General features: G+C 44.5%; 1 protein-coding gene across 12 annotated transcripts in view; it reads right to left on the bottom strand.

Annotated features, from left to right (window-relative positions):
• The window catches only part of PARD3 (par-3 family cell polarity regulator), an 869,174-nt gene that overhangs the window by 863,055 nt on the left and 786 nt on the right, over positions 1–5,333 (bottom strand). The gene's annotated exons all lie outside the window — the stretch shown is intronic.

The following is a 5,333-nucleotide window of genomic DNA, read 5'->3' as shown; positions in this document are numbered from 1 at the left end:
ACACACACACACACACACACACACACACACACACACACACACACACTTCTGATTGCAATGATTCTTAGGCAAATATTGGCATTTTTATCTCTTCTTTCAGTACACATTGCCTTTAAGCAATGAGGGGGAAAACCAAGTAGGAATACTGAGATAGTTAAAAAGTTTCCCAGGGTAAGTCAAACAGTTTGGTAGACAAAATGTATTTGTGATTCAAACACACACTGAGCAGTTTCTGTACGCCAGACCCAATGCTAAAGAGTTTCATGTTCATTAATGTGCTCAAAGTTCGCAACAACCCTATCAGAGATTACTCCATTTTAAGAGTCAGGAGAAATGAGCACCTGAAGGGTTGACTTTCTCCAGGAAAAGCAAATATACTTTAGTCTCCAAATTCAGTCCAAAGCTCCCACCACCTCCACGAGGAAAAAAAAAGGTATTAAATAGGAGAAGAAAAAGGTTAAACATTCCAGCAGCTCCCCATTCACTGTCTCCCTCTGTTTCTCCTCCTTTCCCTCCTCCAGCCACACCATCAATTCTTCTCTCTAGAAGCCCTCCTGACCATGTAACTCAATGGCTTCTCTACCACCTTCACTACATAAAGCCCCAGTGACTCTGTATGCTGACACAGTCTTCTTTAACTTGATCCAAACCCGCCAGTCTGGCATGACTCTTCCACAGTAGCTAAACTGGCTTCAGCTGATGGAATTGCCTTTGTTCACACTGTTCTCCTTCCTAAGATGCTTTTCCTCTCACTTCTCAGAAAGGGATGCGCTCCAGACATCCGTGCCCGGACCCAATAACAGACCCACAGAACCAGGATCTGCTAAGACTAGTCATACCACCAGCCAGGTAGGAAGTTGTTGTTGTTGTTAAGTGCCGTCGAGTCGTAGGTGACTCACAGCGACCCTATGAATGAAAGTCTTCAACACTTGCATGACTTTCATCCTTTCTCCACATTCGTAGGGTTTCCGGAGGCAAACTATTTATGGAAGTGGATTCCACTCCTGCTTCCAAGCTTGTTTTAATCAGGGAGTGCCACCAAACACTGCCCACCATGGGTAACCATTATCGTATTTGATACATCAGTGTCACAGTGTTCAGCTTCACAACAACCACAAGTTATCTCTGTACAGCAAGTGGACACACCAGGACTATACGACCTACAAGAATGTTTCACCAAAAACAATTACAGATAGGCCTTAGGACCACAGGTTAGAGTCACCCACCTGTGGCTTGGTCACATCGCTTTCGGTCCAATAGGCCAGCTGGTCTCTCTCTATGTTCTTAAGTGCCGAGTCGCAGGCGACTCATAGCGACTCTATGAACTAAAGTCCTTCATTCATAGGTAGGAAGTATTGACTTAAAATCAAGGCCTGGCTTCCCACAGACTAAATCCTACCCAACCTACACCTCCGAAATCCAAAAGGAAATATGTCATTACCTCCCAGTTGCCAATTAGATGCTGTTGTTGTTGTTGTTAGGTGCCGTGGAGTCATAGACGACTCATAACGACCCTATGAATGAAAGACCTGAGCACCATTCGTACATAGAGTTTTCGGAGGCAAGCCATTTCGGAAGTGGATGCTGCTCCTGCTTCCAGGCTTGTTTCAGTCATAGATGCTACTAGGTATTGCTATTTGTAATGTTGTATGTCTACTCAGTTTTTAGGGAGCTCTGGTGGCCCAGTGAGAAGCCGTACTGCAATCTCAAAGATACTCAGTTTGAATCCACCAGTTGCTCTATGGAAGAAGGATGGGCAATCTCCTCCTCTGAAAACCTACTGGAGGGTCAGCTTTAGTCCATTCTGACTTGAGAGCATACAACAACAATGATGTCTCTTAAACTAGGTTATGTTGTTCTTGAATACAAGAATAAAGTCTCAGGGAGCTCTGGTGGCCTAGTGGCAAGAAGCTGCACTGCAATCCCAGAGGTGAGCAGTTCGAATCCACCAGATGCTCTGCTGGTGAAGGAAGGGCAATCTCCTTCTGTACCAGACAGATCCGATTTGATGATAGACACACACAAAAATAATATTTTTTTAAAAAAAGAATACAGTCTCAGATTTCTTCACATAGCCTGACATTTGTACACTGCAGCCCCTCAACAAAACTGGGTGAGTCAAGCCCCAGGTACAAGAACAAGAGACATACTCAGTCTCTTAACTTGAGCATTCATGAGGGAGGTCCATGGAACTGGGTTCTCCAGGACCCCTCCAGAGAGCATCTGAATGAGGATGGGAGTGCAGAGACAAGCAGCCAAAACATTTCAATCATCCGCGATCAGAATCACAGAGCAATTTTTAATCAGAAGGGGGAAGGGCTACATAAGACCCACGTACAAGCCTTTAGATACCAGCTTACTAAGGATATTTCTGGAATTAAACACCACCACTTCACCTCCCAGAAAAATTAATTTGCTTAACCTAAAGAGAATACAACTCACATATAGTGCCAAAAATTAGCCTACTATACTACAAAATACTTAGTACAGAGAAAGTCTTGGTGACTTGAGGTTTTTCTCCTTTTTTTTTGTTGGAGAAGGAGAGTGAGGGTGTGACAGGCTTCCTTGATTTTTATTCAAAGCCATAAACATGATCTTCTCACATTTTCTGAGCCAGGTGGGAGTTCATCACCACTTGTCACCTAGCAACCTAAACATCTCTCTTTATAGCTACTAAGCCACCAAATGCTTTATACAAAAGTTTCTTCTTCTATTAAACAATAAAAATGAAGGTGAGATAAAAGAATAAAAGTTAAAACAAGCGTTAATATGAGCTCTCTTCATGATCAATTTAAACAGGGTGAAGGCGGTGGGAATATAGACTAAAGATTAATCATTACCTAGCCATTTAAGAGGGGAAATTACAAATGGTCTCAGAAGAAACTAACTTGGACTCTTGCAACATCTGAGAGCCAAAACAGTGCTGCATCCCAATGACTGTACTTTTTACACTGCAAAATGCATCTTAAAATCATGCTACAAAAACCTATGCATTGCCTTCAAACACTTACATAATCTGGGGAACTCGTGAGCCATCTTTGACTCCTGCTTCTCATTTCTGTCCAACTCCAATACTGTCCAACACCCTCCCCACTGAATATTACTTTTTTCTCCACCTGGTAAGCTCATGCTTAGCCTTCAAAACACACAGGTTGCACGCCCCTTTGTGAAGACCTCCCCAGACTCCTTTAAGAAAACAGCACCACTTCTGCCATCCCAAGTCACTGAGAAACAACCATCACTAACACTTGAGAATAACGTTCAGATGTACCACCAAGGCCTCTCAACTCTACCTACCTACCCCAGGCGATAGAGACTTTCCCACCCACTACACTGCCCTACACTGCTCCACACATGGGCCTCCTTCACGTGGAGGTGAAGAGCCTCTTACCCAGGTTTTTACAATCCATCATCCATCCTCTACAACACAGATTGGGAGAGCCCCCGAATGCCCAGCACACCCAACAGTGTCTTAGACATACGAAATACTGCAAAAGTTGTGTCTAGTTAATAAATAATGCAACCAAGTATTTGTTGTTTATTCATTCTGAGATGTACATTTGTATCACCCAAAAAAGCCATTTGACCAATATTGATCATGTGCATGGTTATAAAAGCCAGAATACTACCTGCAAGCAAGGATGCTGAGACTTTGTCCCATGTACTTTGGGCACATCAGGAGGGACCATTCGGGAGAAGGACACCACTCTTGGTAAGATGGAGGGTCAGTTGAGAAAGGGAGTATGAGATAGATTGACCAGTGGCTGCAACAATGGGCTCAGGCATGATTATGAGGAAGGCGCAAGGCAGGGACACGGTTGTGCTATGAGTCAAAAGCACCTAAAAACAACAGTCACATTTAGGAACTTAAGGACACTGTAAGGTAAGCATTATTGTATTCCTCTTTCCTTTCATGGCTTACTTTGTTGCATTCTAGCGTGCACTGGCAACCTGATTATTGATTGAGAACACTGAGATCATAAACTGCTATTCCTACACAAACTGCCAAGTATCTTTAGAGAGAGTGTTGTTTTCTTTTCCCCTTGTGTTTGCAGGGTGGCGCAGTGCAGCGTGCTTTGCTCCGAGAGCCAAAAAGTTGGGGATTGCAACCCACCATTTGCTCCCTTGGAGAAAGATGGGCCTTAAAAATGTACAGCCTCAAAAGCCTGATAAAAAGCTACAATGAGTCAGAATCTATTACACTGTGTTGTTTTAAGAATATCCAACTAATGTTATCTGATTCTTAACAAAATCATTCAACCAAGGTTAAGCGGTTAAATCGTCATTGCATCAGGTCCTAAATTATTTTTAAAAACAACAAATTTATGCTAAAGCTTTCTTTTTCAAAGCACACTTTTTAAAAAAATACACACTTAATTTTAGAGAGAATTGTAGGGTGTCATCGTGAGCTCTGTACAGGCTCACTCGCGTTGCCAAAGCCACTTTCTCCCTCATCTGCTAACCCACAGGAGTCGGGAACAAAAGGACCCATCAAAGTTTCTACTAAACCAATACAAGAAGCAAGTATCCTCAGATGCTTGAGGGAAACTTCAGCGTGGGCTGTTGTCAAACACAGACACTGCCGATAAAACAATTTAACAAAATGCCTTTTCACTTCTGACACATTGTAGAAGAATGCAGTTAAGACGAAACAATGTTATCACTACACTGAGGGGGGGCCATAAAGAAAGAAGAATGGACTCCCCAGGCCCTGGCTCTTCAGAGCCGGCACCACAAGGAACCCGCTGCAGCTAGGTAGAAGCCGAGTTCCTAGCAGGAAAACTTTTTAACTCCGAAATGACTCAATGGTGGTTCTTTTCTTAAGGAGCCCTGCACCGTAGCCTCTTAATCACGGAGATTCCCTGCTCAGTTACCAGGAGCGGGTGTCCCTCTTCTGGGGCCGCCTTCAGGACCCGGTGCCAGAGACCCTGCTCCCACCCAGCACGACCCGAAGGCGCAAGGCCGCCCCTGGCCGCGGTGGAGTGGGAGAAAAAGGCTCTCCGCTTTGGAACGTTTGCCCCACTTCTCATCTCCAAACCAGGAGGAAAGGAGTGCAGAGAGAGGAAATGCAATTCCTCTCCCAAGTATATGGAATAATTAAACTCTTGTCACATTGGGAGTGGAAAAAAAAAAGTTCCATTTTCCCCACCTTTGCCCGCAGGGCCTGAATCAGGGAAAGGCCTGGGGCTGGATTTCCACTGGGCACAGCCACCAGCCCCGTAGAAAGGCGACTAGCCAGGGTTGCCCCGGCGCCCTCAGTGCGTTTGATTCGGGATTTTTGCTCCTTTTTACAAGGCTTCGGGGAGGCAGCCTGTAATCAGCGCCGGCGCCGG

This window comes from Elephantulus edwardii, unplaced genomic scaffold, assembly GCF_000299155.1.
Source record: "Elephantulus edwardii isolate Elephantulus edwardi_28Jun2011 unplaced genomic scaffold, EleEdw1.0 scaffold00073, whole genome shotgun sequence".
Taxonomy (NCBI): domain Eukaryota; kingdom Metazoa; phylum Chordata; class Mammalia; order Macroscelidea; family Macroscelididae; genus Elephantulus; species Elephantulus edwardii.
Note: the sequence above shows the minus strand (reverse complement) of the source record. Positions and strands in the feature narration are given on the sequence as shown.